Below are 21,632 nucleotides of genomic sequence, written 5' to 3'. Positions count from 1 at the left end.
GTTTTGGATAAATACAGTGTTTTCCCCTTTCCTCCACTTCTTTTAATGGCAGTTTATTTTGTAGATTTCTAAAAGGAAGGTTGCATCTGTTTTTCCTTTTCAGTATTTTAGTTTCCAACATTATTATCACTAAATTGAACTTTTTCAAATGATTCTTAGTAGAGGATCATTTTATTTTTAAGACCAGTTGATGTTCAACAAGACTATTTGAAAGAAAAGGGGAAAATGTGATTTAAAAATTGCCCCATACTCTTGAATTAAGTTATATCCTTCTACTTTAAAATGTTTAAACTGATGCTATTATTCTTTGAATTATCAGATTACATGAGTACGAATAGAAGAATGATTAACTCTATAACTCAGATTTCATTCAGTGTACATTCATGATAAATAGTTTAAGTGTCAGCTTTTTTTCACATTTAAAAGATGATCTCTGAGTCGTTGACTCAAAACTAAAGAAAACAATTATAACTGTTCAGGTTATACTTACTCTAAAAATGTATCCTTTGTATTTGCTTTAGACACAAAGAGCATCTCAAGAAACCTCAGAGTAGTTAATGTGTATTCATAATGCTTCAATAAGAAGTCATTTGGAACTTAGAACTCCTCTTTTTGAAAACTTCTCAAGATGACAGCAAAAAGAGAATTGGAAAAATATGTGTGACTCTACCAAGAAGAATTGGAACGCAGAAAATTATTGGAAAAGAAATGAACTTTATACATCAAATGCAGACTCAGAGAAAATATTAAACTCATTAATTAGCCTCTAAACTTAAAACATAATTACTATTGTGCCAGGTTCATGAGATTAGTAGGGCATGAAAGCTAACTAAATAGGATAACTTTGGCAAATGATGTTAGTAAATAAACTTACCTTTCAAATGTTCCTTCAAGACAGTTTAATCTCTCCTCCTTTTTTGGTTTTACATGCCTTTGGTGTTTTTCCTCTCAATATTTCCATGTAGTTAACTTGATCTACTAGTCTTTAAGCTGAAGCTCTAAGATTTAGCAATCTAATCTAATAATAGACAAACATGGTGATTGACTGTACCTTCGCTATGCCTCCTATTGGCTAATCAGTGTGATATGCAAATTAACCGCCAATGAAGATGGTGGCTAATTTGCATACTGCAGGCAGGGTGGGACAGCGTGAGCTGGCACGAGCCACCATCCAGGACCCCGTGTGCAGCCACAGAAGCCCCCTGCCTGCGGCGTGAGAAGCAGGTCCCAGGCTGCAGGCCAGTGCCCGTGTGCAGCCGCAGAAGCTGCCTGCCTGCTGCATCCCACCATGATCCACTGAGTTATGAGGCCAGAGAGCAAGGAGAACTTCCACCCCTGAGTCAAAGTGGGGAGCAGAGGACAAGGCCTCCCCTCCTAAAGTAGCCAAAGGACAGGACCTAACCTAAGCCACATCCTCTGAGATAGCCCTGCAGGCACCACTGACCCTCCCTGCAGGCCAGGTCCCCCTCCCCCTTGCGCTGTTCCTGCACAGCTCCCATAGCCACCCACTGGCTGAGTCAGGCACAACAGGTTTGCAGCCACAGGGGCTATTTAGCAGCTAATGAAAAATGAAAAATGCGAGAACAAACAAATGAAGCAGCTACAGCAATGGGGAAAAGAAGTTCATCAAATTCTTTGTCTCTGAGAAACTGAGGCAGCCAGCACAGGCCCCTGCATGGGATGAGGCTTCTGCTTCTAAAGAAACGTCCTGGGGTTAGAGGTGAGGGGGTGCTGCCTTTCCCCTCTCGGAGCTCTCGGAGGAGTCTGTGCTCCCCCTCCTGGTATTCTTAACACCCAGAGACCCCTCCCCAATCCAGGGCAGGAATGTTCCACGCTGACTGCATCCAGAAAGCAGAGAACAAAGAGGCACTTCTTGACTTCAGCCTCTAAACCAGTGGTTCTCAACCTTGGATGCACATTAGAATCACCTGGGAATCTTTTTAAAATCCTGATTTCTGGGCCTGCTCTTCTGGAAATTCTGTTTCTTTGTTATGGGGTGGGGCCACAACGTAAGTAATAAAGAAACAGAATTTCCAGAGGAGGAGGCCCAGAAATCAGGATTTAAAAAAGATTCCCAGGTGATTCTAATGTGCAGCCAAGGTTGAGAACCACTGCTCTAAACAGACTTGACCACTGTGGGCAAAGACCTGCAGCTGAGAGGGGACAGGTTCTGGGTGTCGAGGTCCAGAGCGTGGAAGGCCTCCTGGGGGAGCAGTGGATCTGGAAGCCTGTGTGCTGGGTCAGAGACACCCCTGCCTCCCACCCTCCCATGCCCTGCACATAGACGTGCCTGGACTAGGGTGAGGACGAGAAGGAGAACTAGAGGGAAGGAACACTGAGTGTTTGTTGGCGGCCGTGTTAAAAGGACTGTGACCCTCCCCTCCCGCTGAGTCACTCCCTAAGGCAGCAGGAGACGGAGGGTCTGGGAGCAGTCACACAGCCTTGTGGCCGTGACCCAGGCACCAAGATGGTGTCTGTGCAACGGACTGAGGAGATGTCAGAGGACCTCACCCCAGAAAGCCCAATACCTCTTTGTGGGTGAGAGAGAAGGTGGCAGGGAGGGAGGGAGAGAGCGAATTGGCCTCATGTCCCAGATGAGGAGAATATACCAGGGATTTGCATGGGCTTGAGCTCTGAGGCAAGGGTCAAGGGCAGCTGGGTGGGGGCCAGCCCAGACAGAAGACTGAGGTCCAGATGTCCTTGACCCTGTTTGGTTCTTTGGCACCTCTTCCTGACATATAAACTGTCTGACATGGAAGTACAACTCAATAGAAGTGGGTGGGGAGCCTAAGTTAAATAATATATTTTTTTTTATTTTCACTTGGCAGAATTGGGGCTGAAGTTGAAGTTAGGTTTGGTTACTGAACAATAAAGAAGGCAACATTTCTCGCACACCTGACTGTGTGGTCTGAGTTTTCTGCTGCCTATAAACCAAGAAAAAGTTTTAAAATGAAGTACTAATCTCTAGGGTTTAGGTCAGACCGAGGAGTAGTGCCATTCAGCCAGAAGCTGGCTAATGCCTTGCCAGTGCAGAGGTGGTGGCAGGAGCCTCTCCCACCTCCGTGGCAGCACTAAGAATGTCCAACTAACAGTTTAGGCCCGATCCCTTGGGGGCCTAAGCCTTTAGTTGGACATCCCCCAAGGGCTCCCTGGCTGCCAAAAGGATGTCTGACTGCAAGCTTAGGCCTAATTCCCCTGGAGAGTGGGCCTAAGTCAACAGGTGGACATCCCCCAAGGTGTCCTGGACTGCAAATGGGCGCAGGCTGGGCTGAGAATCACACCCCACCTCCCGAGTGCACAAATTTTTGTGCACCGGGCCTCTAGTCCTATCTAATAAAAGAGAAACATGGTAATTAGCCGTACGGCCGCTACCCTTCCCATTGGCTAATCAGTGAGATATGCAAATTAACTGCCAGCCAAGATGGCGGCCGGCAGCCAGACAGCTTGAAGCAAACAGGGAGGCTTGCTTGCTTCAGTGAAGGAGGAAGCCAAGCTTCCCCGCCTGTGCAGACGGCCTCTGAGCTTGCAGCTTGAAACATTTTAACAAATATAGAAGCAAAACAAACTCCAGAAACCTGCTTTAGTCTGCCAGGCTTCAGCCAGCAAGACCGCAACATTGTTTTGAACACAGAAGATAAACAAAGGCCAGAAACCTGCTTTCAGCAGCCGAGCCTCAGAGAGAAAACCGGCTCTCAGCTCCAGTGACAGGCATAGGAGGTAAATAAATGCCAGAATAAAAAAAGAAAAAGAAAAAAAGGAGAGGTTTGGAGCTTTAGTGGCCCGCCAGCCTGAAAACAGCCCTCAGCCCCTCACCCAGACTGGCCAGGCACCTCAGTGGGGACCCCCACCCTGAAGCAACAAGATGGCGGCTAATTTGCATACTGAAGTCAGGCAGCAGCAGGCAAGGCTGTCTGCGGTCTGGGACCCGGATCTGTGACCCTGCCAGGCAGGGCGGCCGTGCTTGAGGCTGTCTGCAGTCTCGGGACCCAGATCCATGACCCTGACGGGTAGGGGGCACCGCAGGAGGTTGTCCACAGTCCAGGACTTGGATCTGTGACCCTGCCAGGAGGGGGGCAGTGCTTGAGGCTGTGCGCAGTCCCAGGATCTGGATCTGGGACCCTGCTGGGTGGGGTGCACCATGGGAGGCTGTCTTCAGTCCAGGACCCAGATCTGTGACCCTGCCGGGCGGGGGGCAGTGCTTGAGGCTGTCTGCAGTTCGAGACCCAAATCTGTGACCCTGCCAGATGGGGGGTACCGTGGGAGGCTGTCCACAGTCCGGGACCTGGATCTGTGACCCTGCCGGGTGGGGGGCAGTGCTTGAGGCTGCCTGTGGTCCCAGGACCCGCATCAGTGACCTGGTGGGCAGGGAGGCAGCATGGGAGGCTGTCTGCAGTCTGGGACCCGAAGCTGTGACCCTGCCGGGAGGGGGTCAGTGCTTGAGGCTGTCCACGGGACCAAGACACGGATCTGTGACCCTGCCAGGCGGGGGGCGGCACTTGAGGCTGTGCACGGTCCTGGGACTCGGATCCGTGACCCTTCACGGCGGGGAGGCAGCCATCAGTGCCCAGGAGTGACTGCACAAGATCCACCTCCTGGCCCAGAAGGTGCAGGATCGCAGGGACAGCCACCATGGTGGGTAAGACAGACGTCCTCCTGGCCGCACCATGGGGGTTTGTGGATCTGCAAAGCCAGAGGCCTCCGGTGTGCACATCCCCCCTGGCATGCGAACATCCCCCAGCACACTGTCACCCTCCTGCGCCTGCAACAGTTGCAAACCAAGGCGTGCACAAGTTCCCCCCGCCTCTCCACCGCACTTCCATCAACCCAGCATGCCTAACACCCCCACAGGATGTGCACACATCCCCTCTGATGCACTCACGTCCTTTGGAGAGTGTCTGGGTGTTCTGGGTGCTGAGAGTGGGCGCCTGTGAGATGACAGTGAGAGGGTGGAGTGGTGATGCCCTGTTCCCATGGAGGCCAGTGCAGCTACGAGATCACCTCTAGGGGGTTAATGCAGGTGTGAGGCAGGAGCAGGTGCAGACAGACACACCTGGTGGGCACGGGCAGCCCTCTCTGAGGTGCCTTCGGTCAGTGTTCAAGATCAAGAGCCCAGAGGCAGAGAGGAATTCCGTCCTCTCAGTGAAATAGTCGGATAGTCGGGGCGACTGTAGAGGAGGAATGTGCACTTTGGGTGCCAGCACCCATGAGTGAAGGCTGCCCTGACTGAGCCTTGCTTGCTTGGGGCCTAGAGCACTCCTGCCAGGCAACGGGTGACAGGACGTGCTTTTCTGAATTAATGAGAGAAAATGTTGATTCTCCTGCTGCCCATGAAGGTGGAAAGTGAAGTGGGGAGACATGCGGGGAATGAGCAAGGTTCCCTGTCTGGGCGTTCCAAATCTGCTGTTGGTTTCTTTCACCACTGACTAGAGATATACAGGGTGTCCCCCCAAAATGTATACACAGTTTGAATACCTACTAATTCCAATGGTTTTAAGCATAAGAAAGGAACAACAATGGAGCTGTTATCTGTTAAAAGTGTGGGCACAAACAGGTAGTTGGACATTCCCTGAGGGGTCTCAGATTGGAGAGGGTGAAGGCCAGACTGAGGGGCCCCTTCTCCCCCCTTACCCCAGTGCACGAATTTAGTGCACTGGGCTACTAGTATTATTATAAAACTAGAAGCACGGACTGAACCAAGATGGCGGCATAGGTAAACACCGGAGATTGCTGCCACAAACAACCACTTCAAAAATACAACTAAAAGACGGAGCAGACATCACCCAGAACCACAGGAAAGCTGGCTGAGGAGAGATTCTTCAACTAGAAGGAGAGAGAACAGCATACCGAGGCTCAGAGGAGGCGCAGTGTGGAAAATACAAAGGTGCGGAGGTGCGAGCGCAGAGCGGGCTGGTGGCTGAGGGCGCGGTTGTTGTTTTCAATTGGGAGGGAGTCTCAGACTCTGAGCTCCAGATCCGTGCAAGTCTCTAGGGACTCAGACTCAAACGGGAGAAGTGGGATTATCTGGCATTGTTCGGAACGTGAGGGCAGCTTTCTCTCCAAGGTTTGCAGCGATTGCTGGGGTTCTGAGAAGCAGAGCCTCTGGGAACGAGACTGAGAGCAGCCATAACTGCTCCCTCCAGCTGCCCTGTTGATCCCCTGCGACCCGCCCTGCCCAAGCCCTGCTCAGAGCCATTTGCCGGATCGCCTCAGGCAAAGGCTAGATTAGCACCTCTCCAGAGGACAGAAGTTTTCCCACTGCAGACACAGCTGATTCTCACAGCCAGTCGGCCTGGTGGTCAAATCCCTCTAGTATTAACTACAATAATCAAGGCTTAACTAGAACAAGACTGTGCACAAAGACCACTAGGGGGTGCACCAAGAAAGCATAAACAATGTGGAGACAAAAAAACATGACAGAAATGGAGGATATAGAGCTAAAAAACGCAATTTTGAGGGCTTTCAATAATTTGCTAGAAACTGCCGATAAACTTGATGAGAGCTTCAAGAAAACTAATGGGACCCTCGATGGTGTGATAAAGAACCAACTAGAAATTAAGCATTCACTGACTGAAATAAAGAATATTATACAGACACCCAACAACAGACCAGAGGAGCACAAGAATCAAGTCAAAGATTTGAAATGCGAAGAAGCAAAAAACACCCAACCGGAAAAGCAAAATGAAGAAAGAATCCAAAAATATGAAGATAGTGTAAGGAGCCCCTGGGACAGCTTCAAGCGCACCAATATCAGAATTATAGGGGTACCAGAAGATGAGAGACAGCAAGATATTGAAAACCTATTTGAAGAAATAATGACAGAAAACTTCCCCCACCTGGTGAAAGAAATAGACTTACAAGTCCAAGAAGCGCAGAGAACCCTAAACAAAAGGAATCCAAAGAGGACCACACCAAGACGCATCATAATTAAAATGCCAAGAGCAAAAGACAAAGACAGACTCTTAAAAGCAGCAAGAGAAAGAAACTCAATTACCTACAAGGGAATACCCATATGACTGTCAGCTGATTTCTCAACAGAAACTTTGCAGGCCAGAAGGGAGTGAAAAGAAATATTCAAAGTACTGAATACCAAGAACCTACAACCAAGATTACTTTATCCAGCAAAGCTATCATTCAGAATTGAAGGTCAGATAAAGAGCTTCACAGATAAGGAAAAGCTAGAGGAGTTCATCACCACTAAACCAGTATTATACAAAATGCTGAAAGGTATCCTTTAAGAAGAGGAAGAAGAAGAAAAAGGTAAAGGTACAAATTATGAACAACAAACATGCATCTATCAACAAGTGAATCTAAGAATCAAGTGAATAAATAGTCTGATGTACAGAATGAACTGGTGATTATAATGAATCAGGGACATAGAAAGGGAAGGGACTGACTATTCTTGGGGGGGGGGGGAAGGGGAGTGGGAGATGCGGGAAGAGACTGGACAAAAATCCTGCACCTATGGATGAGGACAGTGGGTGGGGAGTGAGGGCAGAGGGTGGGGCGGGAACTGGGAGGAGGGGAGTTAGGGGTGGGGGGGGAAGAGGAACAAATGTAATCTGAACAATAAAGATTTAATTAAAAATTAAAAAAAAAAAACTAGAAGCCCGTTGCATGAAGATTTGCATAATAGGCCTTCTTTTCCCTGGCTACTGGTACTGGTTTTCCTCTGTACCCAGGACCCAGGTCTTTTGTCCGGCCTCAGCAGAGAAGCCAAGCCTCTGCAGTCCAGTCTTCACTCAGGCCGGTGTCTTCAGTCTTCGCTCTCTGCCTACGTATGCAAATTAACTGCCATCTTTGATGGATTAATTTGCATAGTAACTCTGATTGGCTGGTGGGCATAGCGGAGCGACACCAATTTGCATGTTTATCTTTTATTAGTGTACGTAACTTGTCAGAATTCCTCTAAATAGAAACATTTAAGATAACAACTTAAACACAATGGGTTAAGTTACTCCAACACAATCTGGTACTTGGTAAATTTACTTTCTTGATTGTGATCCTTGTTATTATCACTAGAGGGTGCCTTTAGACAAACTATCCTTAGTTTTTCTACTCTACATCGAGCCATACATATTAAATAGGCAAAACTTAACATAGGGGTGAGGGCCAGTATAATTGACAAAGTGATCCGCAGGAAGAAGGTGTGGGGAAGACAGAAAGGGAAGATCCCACCTCCAACGCCTTGGTAACAATGTCATAAGCAATGGCCTCTGGAGCTGTTTTTGGTCATTTGATCGCCAGCCAGGCTATCTTGTTCTCCCTTAGAGGTTGTTATTCTAAATTATGACTTGGTGTCAAGTTATTAATATCTCCAAGGTAATGAGTGTATTGCACAGCATGGTAATGGAAAATGCTTGGCAATGTCTTTGAGGGATTTTTTTAATCTCTAAAGTGGCGGCTAAATATGTCCAAGGGCATCTTCGTAAGTACAGCCCTTCCAGAGGCAGCAAATATTACCTGATAAGCTGTCTGCATCACTGATAGCCTCCCCACTTTGGATTACTTAGCTAGGACCCCCTATCCCCACTGTCTGGAAACATAAATACTTTCTAAGAACAATTAAGAGTCTATACTTGAATAGAGTATGTCTTCTCTGACACATTTTATTGTTAAAATGCTATTTAATGGGAAATTCCATTTACTATGTGGCTACTTAAAAAAATGCAAGTCACTTAGGGAAAAATAAAATACTAAGCATCTGTTGTTTATAATCTTCACAGAGCTCAGAAGCAGCTAGCAGAGGTCAGCACTGAAGTTCTCCTTCTTGTAGAAACAACAAAACGGATGAATGAGCACTACTAATACAAGGCCAGTCCTGGAGACACCTTGTGTGGTAAATCCTAATAATAGTTTTGCATGCAATAGAAAACTTGGTGATTCCTACTTTGAGAATATTTTCTTATGAATTAAATAAACTTGTAATACTAAACTGATTAATTTCTGTGTTTAAGTGAAAAATTTTGTCATCTTCTTACATAGAGAACATTCTTAATTGCTACTTATAGCATTTTTATTTCAGTTTTTATAAAATGTTTTGCTGAGCAGTTGTACATTTTATAAATAGTGAAATGAAGGAAATATTTGAATTTTTATTTTATATATTTGCATTTTTAAATAAAGTTCACTTATGTCTGTATCTTGCCATCCCTTGAATGACTGATGACTAAATGGCAGTGTCAGGCCATGTTGACATAGCAACTAGTTTTCATTGTGTATTAATTATTAATATATCCATTCATTATCTCATTCATTGAGCTTTTTAGTTCCATAATTAGTTTGGTTCTTTTTATTGTTTTCATCTCTTTGGTAAAGTACTTCTTTTGTTCATTAATTTTATTCCTGAGCTCATTGAACTGCCTTCTTGTATCTCATTGAGGTTCTTCATGACTGCTGTTCTGGCTTCTCTCTCCTTTAGATCACAGTCATCCATTATTTTGAGATCCTTTCTGGAGAATTGTCATTGTCCTCCCGTGTAATTGTTACCTGGGTGGTCCAGGCTGCTTGATGGGCCGTTCCTCTGCGGGCACATTTGAAGTGGTGAACACTTTTCTTATTTGGGAACATTTTCCTTTCCACAGTTCAGCAGGTTGATAATTTGAGGTCTTTCTTTTGTTATCCAGTAGATGGTAGTATAGCGCAGTTTTTGTTTTCTCTTACCTGGACTACTTAAACTTGGGGCAGGGGATGCTTGTGAGTAAAGGTGTAGGAGGCTTTGCCTTGGACTTGGGAGTGGAGATGGGGTGACCAGGGTAGTGGGTTCTGATGTTGGATCCGGGTTTCCTGGGTCTCAGCACCACCCCCCTGACAGGGATGTGGCCAGTTGAGGGGAGCCAGTGTGTGAGCCCACTGAGCTGCTACCTCATTCCCTATGGCCACTGGCAGCAAGGTACTGCGGCCTGGAGGCTGGAGACTTGGCTTTGCTGCTGCTGGTCTGTAATAGTGTGAGCACAGCTGCAACTGGGGAGAGATCTGGACTTGTGGGGAGGGAGAGTTAGGAATGCTGCTGGCAGTTGCCTTGCACTGGTTTGTGGTGTGGGAGCTGCACCCTGACTCAACCACTGCTTCTGTGTTTGCTGGACCTGTAGGTTCAGCCTTGCTGCAGTGATGGGTCTGTCCCTGTCGTCCCCTCTCCCTCCTCCCATCCTGCCTCTCCTACACATTCCAATATGCCCACCTTCGGAAGTACTGGCCATGGACTTTTCAGTGTGTGGTGCACAGGAACCTTTGTTGGGGTCTGGATGTCCTACTAGTTGAGGGATTTCAGGGGACATACAAAGGAGGTCTCACTTCACTGTGATGCTGTCACTCACTAAAATACCCATTTCAATCAGCGCATGTTGGCTTATGGTTTTGATGGTGCTTTTATGGTCTTAATGCAGAGAAAAACAGCATAGGCCTATGCTAATGAGTCTTCAACCTTGTTTTTCCATTTGGCTTCATTGGAACACATCATAGAAGAGCAAAGCTAAGGGTTTTTAGGTCACCTATTGCACAAATACGGTCTAAGTGCTTCAGAGTTATGAAACTGGACTATTGGGTACAAAAAGAAAATGAATGGCAAATACTTCTCTAAATTGGTAAGCATGAGGCAAGCCTAAAATGTTCTTATTAGTTCTCACCAGGAAAATCAGAGAATGTCTCATTTTAGAAGATGAAGATGAAAGTGTGTAGCTGCAGAAGCAATACAAGACAAGATATTTGTGAAAATTTCTGTCTTTAATCTTTTGGAAAGAAAAAAGTGTTTTTGTTTTTTTAATTTTTCCAGATAATTTGAAAAAAAAAGTTTAAACTTAATGTTGGTTCCTAGGTATGAATAGTTTCCTTGTGGGGTATTGGTTCGCCAAATCATGCTAGACTTAATAGAGAGTAAAAAAGCGCCACTTTATCCAGATACAGAGATCAGCCACAAATCCCCGCAGAATGCCTGGAAAGACTTTTTATACAGCTATTGTTTACAGAGTCCTGAGACTTACAGACAGAGGTGCCTTCTAGAGCTGCTGGGGATTTAATTATTGCCACTAGGAAAACATAAAGTAATCCTAGGAGAGGTGCTAACATGCCGTCTAAATTGAAAGAATGGGGTGGGTTGTGGGACGGGCCATTACAAAACAACAGATTTCTACAGATTTGTAAGCTGTGATTCTGGAGAGTAAAATGTTAAAAATGCCTTAATATTGAATTTGTCTTTCGATCTCCTTTATTGTCAAGGTTTTAACATTTTGGACTATTCCTACCTTGTTTTCCCAACTTTAAGCACAATAATTATAATAAAGTATCACTAATTAGTGCTTTTAATTTTCTCCACTTTCAGAATATTTAGATGTGTTGCTTCTCTCACCATAACATTAAGGTTAGCCTTGCCCACTTGATTCCATTTAGTGATATAGATAACTGCATGTCTGTTTTGTTAATTTTTATCTTTAGTGTTCATATTCTAATTTAATTTTGGATGTTTATTGTATGCATCAGAAGTAATATCAGTTTATTCAATTGTGTTATTTAATGATATTATAAAATACAAAAGTTAAAATTAGCTTGACCAGATATATCACTAGTTAGGTTTTCTTTATTTCCTGTTTTTCTCATCCTCACAGGAGGATATGTTTCTTTAACTGCTTTTTAGTGAGAGAGGAAGGGAGAGAGAGGAGAGAGAGAGAAAAAAAAAAACATGGTTGTGAGAGAGAGACATGGATTGGTTGCTTCCAGACAGTTGATCGACTTTACAACCTAGGCATGTACCTGCTGGGAATCACAGGTGCTGCAGCCTTTTGGGGTATGGGATGATGGTCTAACCAACTGAGCCACCTGGCCAGGGACCACTTAGATTTTCTTGTACATGGAAGCTTTTACTAACAACTGAAAATTTGAAAATTTAGTCTAGGCAGTTTTACACCAGATGAAATTTCTCTGGTTCAAAATATTTTATGTTAAAGTGTTTTTCATTAGTTGTGTTTCCAACACAATTCCTGGCATAATCACTGTTCTTTAAATCTGTGTTAAATAGGAAGTCACTTTTACATTGATTGTTTTTAGACTTTGATCCATGTTTGACACTTTCAGAAAATATTTTAATGATTCATTTAGGTAATTGTTTTCCACTTTTTAATGTGCATTCAATAGTTTAGCTACTATGTATACAAATACATGAAGGCTAAAAGAGTTAATATTCCTAAGACTTTAACTTTGTACATGGCACACAGAACATTGTGTCTCAACAGAATGTTGAGTCAGATATCTTTCTGACTAAATATAGGCATCATCTTTACACCACCAAGGCAGTGCCTTTCTACTGTGAATTTTAACTCTATTCAAACTATCACAGTGGTTCCCTTAATTTCTCATAAGGTAGAGGGGAGTTTAATAAACTTGTTTATTTAAGTTACTCTATTTAATTGTTCAGGTCTGCACTTCACTTTGCTCACTTAGACAATTGTCCTTAATAATTTTGTCTTTTGAAGGATACAGATAATTGCTCAACTTCTTCCTATTCTTTTTTTCACTCATTTTCTCTGTGCTTAACTTTTCAGCTCGTTGGTGAACAAATTTGTCCTCATTTTTGTTGCAGCAGAATACGTTTTTAATATTTACAAATTGCCCAGTGTATTTTTTTCACACATTAATATATGCACAATTAGATAATAAATTGCAGTGCTTTTAATGGCAAATGGACTTGATTTTATTTCATTTGATATCATGTTTATTTCTATAAGATTTAAAATAAAAATGCTATCTATCAAAATTTAACTTAAAAGTATCAACAGTTACTGAAAATATATTAAATTTGAAAATGTGTACATGTGTGTGGTTTGTATATGTTTATCAAATTGGTTTCATTGAGAAAATGAAACATTATTTTTTAACCCATGATCTCAGATATAATTTAATTGTAGCCTTTTTATAATATAGACTAGTAGCCCAGGGCACAAAATTCGTGCACATTAAAAGGGAATTAGAGGAAATATTTTAATATTGCTATTTGCCCTTTCTCTGTAATAGAAGTGTCAGAGATGAAAGAAAATTAGTAAAATGTATATGAAAATCTTCCTCTGGTCAGAGTCTGAGGCACAATGCAGGACTCGGGCGTGCCTCAAAATCACACAAGACCCAGACTTGGCTGGCCCCACCCACATTGGGTGAGATCCAGACCCATCGGACCTCACCCCCATCAAGCCCCGGTGGGTGGGGGGGCACACCCTCAGGTCCCGTGGCATGGCACCAGAGCAGGGGTTGTGGCCTGAGTTTCCCTGTAAAGCCCCGCCAAGCGGGGGGCACAGCTTGATGCCCCCCGTCAAGCCACACCAGGTGAGGGGCATGGCCTGAGGTCCCCCATCTTTCCCCATTAGTCAGGGTGTGTGGCCTGAGGTCCCCTGTCAAGCCCTATCAGGCTGGGGGTGCAGCCTCAAGTCCCCCACCCCGGCCCAGGGCCATGCAGCTTCAGGTCCCTGCTGATCGCTTGTTACGGCTCATTACAGGAATCCCATCTCTACTGTGCGGTGCAGCCATATTGTGATAGCATGACAGAGTGGAGGTCAATTTGCATACTACTGCTTTACTATATAGCATTTGAAAATGTATACATGCATGTGTTTTGTATGTGTGTTTATCAAATTGGTCTCAAAAAGGGAATGCAACATTATTTTCCAACCTGTAATTTCAGATATAATTTAATGGTAGCCTTTCAATAAGTTAGTGTTGAATGAATGAACATCTACTTGTATTTGTTTTGCTTTTGATGGTATTAGCTTCAGTATAATTCTTTCTAAAATGTAACTTTTCCCTTGGTCAAAGTGGTGACTACAGCTGAGTCCCCCGTTTTTGGACTTATGGGTCTGTTGAGGCCACAGCTGGCATGACCTATGTCCAGTGATGCCCACAGCAAGGAGGGCTCTGCTCACACCTATCTGAAGTCACACCAAGGAGAGCACTTTAGACCTGAGTTCATCGCCTACCCCCATCTCCACATCAGGACCGAGCCCTTTCCCTGGGGAGATGGTACCATACTCTATTCCATAATCCTCATCTGAATCCACTGCCAACTGGCTATGAAGATGAATAAAGAGAACCTGGACCACTACCCAGTGGGGACCACAGCACTGGTTTGGACCACACTCTGCACGCAGACCAGAAAAGTGTATGGGACCTTAAGCTGACTTCTTTCCTAGTGTAAAATGACTATATACTATACTGGTCTTCCATGTCTTTGCTATGGCAGGAGATAGCTTAAATAAACAACTTTGGTTGGTCATGAAAAAATAGGTTAAAAAAACAAATAAAATGTAACTTTCCTGCTGATTAGAGTGGGACTTGATTTGGTCAATGTACATTGTGTATAAATTCAAGGAAGAAGAAAACATGACCATAAATGTTGTATAATCATCTTCTTGGAGCTGTGGTGGGGTAGATGACAAATGACAGCCCTCATTCCGTTCTTATATCAGAACATAGGAGTCAGGCAGATGGAGATGTACTTATAAGCTTGGTTACTAACACATCATAACAAACTGGAGGATAAGGTTCACATATGTGGCCACATTGGTTCTTCAAACACTTATCACTTCTTCCCACAGTTGTAATCAGAGAAAACAAATGCTTTACACCTGTCCCTGCTGAGAAGCCCACGGACAGGAATTCATGTAACTGTGGCAGACACATCTTTTCCAAGAAGAGGTTTAGTACCAGGCAATTATTCTTACTTACTTCTCTCAAATTCACCCATCAGGTACATCTCCTCTCCTCTCAGGAGGAAGGTAGGGAAAGTCTAAGTCCTCATGTGGAGAGTGGAGGACAAAGAACTGAAGGTACTCCTACAATTTCTGATGGGGTTAAATCACAATTGAAATTAGATTTAGTCCTAAATCTAATAACAACAACAGAGGTCAAGAGAGGTTGGACAGAAGTATTCTAGTCGGTAAAGAAAATCCAGTTTTGTATTTTAAATGTTGCTACAGATAATTCACAACATGGATAATTAACTTCTTCATTCAGTTGGTAAGCCAGGTTTTATTTGGGGGAAAATGAATGTTCTTTTAAGGAAGACTTTCCTCAATTTCAGCTTGCTTGATTTAACTAAAGATTTACTCCTTCAAGTTTCTTGCCATGTGTTTAAAAGAATGTTGTGCTTTATTATTTGAGTGTATTCACTTCCACAATAAATGTTATGTTAATAATTTCTGCCACTTAATGTTTATTCATTACTTTAAAACTTATCTAGTTACAAAGTTACCATTTTGGATCTCATGCCTAAACATTATGGAGGTACATGACAAAGTTTTACATATTCATCTTCTCTGAGTAATAGTTAAAAATCTATGTATTTTTCCTGAATATGAAGAAGAAGTAGCTGGTAGAGAAACTTAGATTCAATGAGAAGACTTAGAGCCCACTTTTGGCCTGTAGATAAATGGTTTTGTGATCTCAGGCAATCTACAATCTCTCTATGTCAGTGGTTCTCAACCTTCCTAATGCCGGACCCTTTAATACAGTTCTTCATATTGTGGTGACCCCCAACCATAAAATTATTTTCGTTGCTACTTCATAACTGTAATTTTGATACTGTTATGAATCATAATGTAAATATCTGATATGCAGGATGTATTTTCATTGTTACAAATTGAACATAATTAAAGCATAGTGATTAATCACAAAAACAATATGTAATTATATATGTGTTTTCCGATGGTCTTAGGCGACCCCTGTGAAAGGGTCATTCGACCCCCAACGGGGTCGTGATCCACAGGTTCTGCTCTATGTTTTCATTGCCTTTTATGTAAAATAGATACTTGGAATAAATCAGTGATTTTCATACTTTAAAAAAATGTTTTAAAACTAGAACTGAAAATTTTTTTTGCATGAATCTGTACTATATAAAACAGAGACAAATAGAGCAGCCTCACTAAAGGAGAATGGAGACTCTGAAGCTATGCAATCCTACAGGTGTCCCCAGGGGAAACTTTGATTCCTGTGGGACACAGTTTGAGAATGAGCAGTTATGAGAAAAATCCTTCTGATTATAAACCCTTTCCATTTAAAGTTTATGTTGCATTGTCTTTTAGTACATACGTTTCTAAACTTGCTGTACTTTGATAAGGAGAAAAATATAAATAAAGTTGCAGATGTGTTCTTATTATTGCTGAACTCATGCTTCTTCTACCATCTGAACACTATCCTTACCTAAATAGAAACATAAACACCACAAAAGTAAATATTTAGGAAAAGAGCTTTTTTCGGAAGAGATGATGTTACATTGATAGATCTTAATTCAAGTTGTGTAAAAATTTGCTTTACGTTACCCTATATAATAAAGAGCTAATATGCTAATTAGACAGAACAGCTACAAACTTCCAGACAACCTTCTGGATGAAGCTGGGGCTGTGAGGGCTGGCTGAGGCTGCAAGGGGCTGCGAGGGTCGGCCGAGGCAGCTGGGGTTGCCTCTAGTATAGTTTATACAGGCTTTTGTCTTTATCTGGTAATGAGTTATTTATTTTACAAGGAAGGTCTAGTTATGTTGTCATATTATCCATTTAATAGGGACTATCTATGATAGATTGTTCAAGTAGAGGACTGAACGTCCAGCCTCTTGGAGAAGGAACATTCTAGCAGAGAGAACAGCCAGTGAGGCAGATCTGAAATATGTGACAAGCAGCCAAGGGTTCACTGGAGCTGTGTTGGAGTCAAAGGGTAAAGCAGTAGGAGGTGGGGGCACAGATGTAGGGAGGATGCACCTGGTGGCTCTTGTAGGCTGTGTAAGGAATTTGGCCTTTGCTCTGAATGACATGGCAGGCCACCAGATACCACAAGGGGGAGTGCCTGATGAGGTCTACTGTGTAACCCTTTGGCTCTGGGATAAAGTTGAGAAGCAAGGAGAACAAAGAGCAGCCAGTGATTTGACATTAATATGAGCTTGTGTGGGTGTGTGTGTGTGTGTACGTGTGTGTGTGTCGGGAGGGGGGGGGCGTGTATCACTGCAAATACCATCACCACCAATAAGTTTGTGATGCTTATTAGACATCCAAGTGGAGTTGAGTAAATGGATCTCTAACTCTTGTTCTAGGGCCTAGGTCCAGGCTAGAAGTAATTTGGGGGGTGGAAGAAGTCTATGTTTAGATGGTGATGAAAGAATGGCACTAGTTGAAATCACCAGGGATGTGGCTATAGGCAGAAAGGAGAAGAGGTCTGGGATTGAGCTGTAGGTCACTCCAAAGTTAAGAGGACAAGTTGAAGAGTAGAAACCTACAAAGGACTTGAGATCTTGAGATGGAATGGCAAGTGAGGAGGGAAAGGGCAAGCAAAGCTACCCAGGAAACCAAGTGTTGCTTGGAGTGGCCCACTCTGGTTGTAGCAAAGATAAGGTTGTGGTTAACCCTGATAAGAGTCTTGGCAAAGTAGAGAGCAAATATCTGATTTGTGTGAATTCAAAAAAGAGGGAGAATAGAGACCCTGGAGGCACAAATGTAGCCTGCTCCTAGAAGCTTTTCTATAAAAGGTAAAGTGGGTGGAGCTGGGGTACCTGGGAATTGAGGTCAGCTCCACTGAGGATTTTTTTAAAGATGCGAACACATTTTAATGCCTTTAGGAATGATTTGTGAGTAAAATACTAAAGATGTGAGTAGAGCTGTGACTTAACCAGGTTTTGTTTAGATCAATGAGTAAGACAGGGAGAGAAAAGGGCAAGAGTTGACACACTATGCAAAGGATGTTAATAAATTGACCCTGGAATTTAAGCAACATTTGGACAGAGAGAATATGAGAGTAACAATGAAAAGGTGGTCTGAAGGCTTGAAGAAAAATGATTTCCAACAAGTTTCCTAAAGGAGGAGGGAAGAGAAGACCCTGCCCTTTGTGGATGGTAATAAGTGGAATTCTTTCACTGTCTTGCTCCCCAGTGTCTACGATGGACAACGGTACTTACAAGGTAATTTTAAAATAGAGAATGTTCCCATTGAGGCCATCTTGAGTTTCCTTATTCTCTGGTGTCAACTGGAAATAAAATACCTATCATAAAGTGAAAAGAGCAACTCAATTTTCCTGATGAAATTACTCCCCAGAACGCATCCGTCTATTATTAATTAATTGTCATGAACCTGGGGGTCCTTCTCTGACAAAAGTCATGGGAATTTTATACTCAGATAGTTGAGATTGGCAAATCATACTCCACTCAAAGACTTCTGTGGGGTAGCTGTAGTTGTAGCAAAGGAATCCTAGAAATGTTTGCGCCCAAACCTCATCTCATTTAATGCCTTCATTTTGCAGCTGAAGAGATCAAGAGATGATTTACCCAAGGCCATGCATTTGGGTTCGAAACCAGGATTGTGACAAAACTCGAAATTATTTAGTGTTCTTCCCAATCCCTTTGCTCTCCCCCCGCTATAGCAGGTGGAGGACAGAACAGTTAAATATAGCACTTCTATGCACAGAGTACAAGGAGACAAGTTTGACCCAATACACATTGAGAGTCTCACCAATTACCACACCAGGGTAATGCTGTGCCATCAGTCCCTGCAGCCCACACTATGTACTTGGAAGTTCTCTTAGATTCTTTTGTCTGTAAAGCTTTTCACAAGAACTACCACCTCCCATGCAGCCCATAGCAAAGTACACCCTGATCTGGGGTGCACTAATGCTTTTCAGCAATGAAATTGAGCACTGAGTCCTCCAGGATAACTGGGTAATTCTTGATCACCCTGGGAAGAAGGCAGATGCTTTGAGTCTGAGGCTACATATCCATTTCACTAGGGGCTGCTCATTTGGGCTGGGGGATGCTAGTCTTCCAGACTCTTGCTCATTACCCTCTGGCTATCTCAAAATCTGGTTTTGCTCCCTTTGGTAAGTCCCAAGAAGGACAAGAGAAAGTAAGGTAGAAAGGGAAACTTGGGTATTTTTTAAAAACATTTCTGAGAAATTTAGTAAAAAAATTGAATAAGTCAAATAGACAACCTGGTTGGCTTGAGACCATGCCATCTTAAAGGGGAGAGAGGCTGTGATAGGAATCCCAGCCTTACCTTCAACCGGTGAGACCTTGGATACCTCCTGGTACCCTACAACCATAACGCCCAGGGACAAGCAGCCTCAGCTGCAAATTCACAAACACCAACACTCCAGCCTCCATGGCCACGGATGCCTAAAAAGTTTGTCCAGGGGCAGACAGGGTGGTAGCCCAAAATGCAGACAGATCCTGTGCCTTTTCACAGAGTACATAAAAAGAACAGCTGGATCAAATTAACTTCCACCCAGAATTGGCAAAATAAACACAGCTGATGGTGCAATCCATGGATGGGAAGGTCAGAGATGCCTTAAAGAGAGTCAATGCAGGAGAGAGAGAGCTACATATCCAGAAAACAGGGAGGATCGAACATGGGGAGACAAAGAAATAGTCACCATACAAAAAAAGGAGAAATCACTGGAAAAGGAAGTAAATGAAATAGAAGCAAGCAATATGTTAGAGGAAGAATTCAAAGCAATGATCATAAGGATGCTGAAAAATATGGAAGACAAATTCAACAATATGTGTAAGAACTAAGGGAAAATGAAGAAGAAACAAGAAGAAATGAAGAATGACATCGCTGCAATAAAGAACACAATAGAAAGCATCAGCAGTAGACTAGAAGAAGCAAAGGACCACATAAGTGAGCAAGAAGACAAGGTAGAAAAAAAATATCCAAGCAGAGTAGCACCTAGAAAAAAAACAACTTAAGAAACAGGAGGAGAGCCTAAGGGAACTTTGGAACAACACAAAATGAAACAATATCTGCATAATAGAGGTGCCAGAAGGAAAGGAAGTGGAGCAAGGAGTAGAAAACCTGTTTGAAGAAATAATGACAGAAAAATTCCCTAATTTGGGGAAGAAAAAACTCACACAAGCCCAAGAAGCACACAGAGTCCCAAACAAGATGACCCCCAAAAAGCCAACACCAAGAAACACTATAATCAAATTGGCAATCACCAGTGACAAAGTAAGGATCTTAAAGGCTGCCAGAGAAACACGGAAAGTTACCTACAATGGATCTCCCATTGGACTATCAGCTGATTTTACAACAGAAACACATCAGGCCAGAAGGGAATGGAATGAAATATACGAAGTCATTCAAAGCAAGGGTCTGAATCCAAGAATACTGTACCCAGCAAGGCTATCAATCAAGGTTGAGGGTAAAATCAGGAACTTTAAAGACAAAAAAGGACTAAAGGAGTTTATTACCAATACACCAGCAATGCAAGAAATACTAAAGCGGTGGTTCTCAACCTTCTTAAAGCTGCAACCCTTTAATACAGTTCGTCATGTTGTGGTGACCCCCAACCATAAAATTATTTTTGTTGCTACTTCATAACTGTAATTTTGCTACTGTTATGAATCATGTATATATCTGATATGCAGGATGTATTTTCATTGTTACAAATTGAACATAATTAAAGCATAATGATTAATCACAAAAACAATATGTAGTTATATATGTGTTTTCTGATGGTCTTAGGCGACCCCTGTGAAACGATTGTTCAACTCCCAAAGGGGTTGCGACCCACAGGTTGAGAACCTCTGTGCTAAAGGGTCTGTTGTAAAAAGAAGAAATAGGAAAGGAAAAAGGAACACAGGCATAAAGAATAAAAATGGCAACAAACAAGTACCTATCAATAATAACTTCAAATGTACCATAAATGGATTAATGCCCCAATCAAAAGACATAGGGTACCTGAGTTGATAAGAAAACATGACCCATATATCTGCTGTCTACAAGAGACCCACCTCAGAACAAAGGACTCATACAGACTGATGATGAAGGGATGGAAAAAGGTTTTTCAGATGAATGGAAATAAAAAAAAAAGTTGGGGTAGCAATACTTATATCTGACAAATTTGACCTCAAAGTGAAGGTCAAAACAAGAGATAAGGAAGGCTACTTCATAATACTAAAGGGCACAATTCAACAAGAAGATATAACTCTGCTAAACATATATGCAGCCAACATAGGAGCACCAAAATACATTAAAAAAAAACCCCACCAAAACAACAACTCTGGAAGATATCAACGGAGAGATTGACAGCAATACAGTCATAGTAGGGGACTTTAATGCCCCACTAACACCACTGGACAAATCCTCTAAACAAAAAAGCAGCAAAGAAATATCAATCCTAAGGGAAAACCAAGATGGCGGCATAGGTTAACGCCGGAGTTTGCTGCCTCGAACAACCACTTCAAAAATACAACTAAAAGATGGAACGGACATCATCCAGAACCACAGGAAGGCTGGCTGAATGGAAGTTCTACAACTAGGAGGAACCGAGAATCAGAGGAGGCGCAGTGCTGAAGTAAAATACTAAGGTGCAGAGTGCGTGCAGCGCGGGCTGGTGGCTGAGGGCGTGATTGTCTGTTTCAATCCAGAGGGAGCTTCAGACTCTGAGTTCCAGATCCGGGTGAGTCTCTAGGGACCCAGACTCCAATGGGAGAAGCGAGACTGTCTGGCTACGGTCCCTCCGAGGTTTGCAGCTGTTGCTGGGATAGAGAGGCAGAGTCCCTGGGGATGGACTCAGAGCAGCCATAACTGCTCCCTCCTCCGCCCTGTTGATCCCGTGGGACCCACCCTGCCCAAGCCCTGCACAAAGGCATTTGCCGGATAGCCTCAGGCAAAGGCTAGATTAG

The sequence above is a fragment of the Myotis yumanensis genome, unplaced genomic scaffold, assembly GCF_028538775.1.
Source record: "Myotis yumanensis isolate MYYU_CA2020_CCGP unplaced genomic scaffold, mMyoYum1.0.hap1 SCAF_1, whole genome shotgun sequence".
NCBI classification, from domain to species: domain Eukaryota; kingdom Metazoa; phylum Chordata; class Mammalia; order Chiroptera; family Vespertilionidae; genus Myotis; species Myotis yumanensis.
The sequence above is the reverse complement of the archived record's forward strand: the minus strand, read 5'-3'. Positions refer to the sequence as shown.